Raw genomic sequence first — 829 nt, 5'->3', positions numbered from 1 at the left:
TCAAGTGGGCCTTAGAAAGCATCACTACAAACAAAGCTCATGGAGGTGATGGAATTCCAGTTGAGCTATTTCAAATCCTGAAAGAGGATGCTGTGAAAGTGCTGCACTCAATATGCCAGCAAATTTGGAAAACTCAGCAGTGGCCACAGGACTGGAAAAGGTCAGTTTTCATTCCAATCCCAAAGAAAGGCAATACCAAAGAATGCTCAAACTACCCCACAATTGCCCTCATCTCACATGCTAGTAAAGTAATGCTCAAAATTCTCCAAGCCAGGCTCCAGCAGTACATGAACCGTGAGCTTCCAAATGTTCAAGCTGGTTTTAGAAAAGGCAGAGGAACCAGAGATCAAATTGCCAACATCTGCTGGATCATGGAAAAAGCAAGAGAGTTCCAGAAAAACATCTATTTCTGCTTTCTTGACTGTGCCAAAGCCTTTGACTGTGTGGGTCACAATCAACTGTGGAAAATATGAAAGAGAGAGGAATACCAGACCACCTGACCTGCCTCTTGAGAAACCTATATGCAGGTCAGGAAGCAACAGTTAGAACTGGACATGGAACAACAGACTGGTTCCAAGTAGGAAAAGGAGTATGTCAAGGCTGTATATTGTCACCCTGCTTATTTAACTTATACACAGTGTACATCATGAGAAAAACTGGGCTGAAAGAAGCACAAGTTAGAATCAAGATTGCCGGGAGAAATATCAATAACCTCAGATACGCAGATGATACCACCCTTATGGCAGAAAAGTGAAGAGGAACTCAAAAGCCTCTTGATGAAAGTGAAAGAGGAAAGTGAAAAAGTTGGCTTAAAGCTGAACATTCAGAA

The 829-nt window shown here is 42.2% G+C and overlaps 1 protein-coding gene across 1 annotated transcript in view; it reads left to right on the top strand.

The window, feature by feature from the left end:
• Positions 1–829, top strand: part of LOC105001007 (glycine N-phenylacetyltransferase-like) — a 7,706-nt gene that overhangs the window by 5,106 nt on the left and 1,771 nt on the right. The window lies entirely within an intron of this gene.

Source organism: Bison bison, unplaced genomic scaffold (genome assembly GCF_000754665.1).
Source record: "Bison bison bison isolate TAMUID 2011002044 unplaced genomic scaffold, Bison_UMD1.0 scf7180017854637, whole genome shotgun sequence".
Taxonomy (NCBI): domain Eukaryota; kingdom Metazoa; phylum Chordata; class Mammalia; order Artiodactyla; family Bovidae; genus Bison; species Bison bison.
Note: the sequence above shows the minus strand (reverse complement) of the source record. Positions and strands in the feature narration are given on the sequence as shown.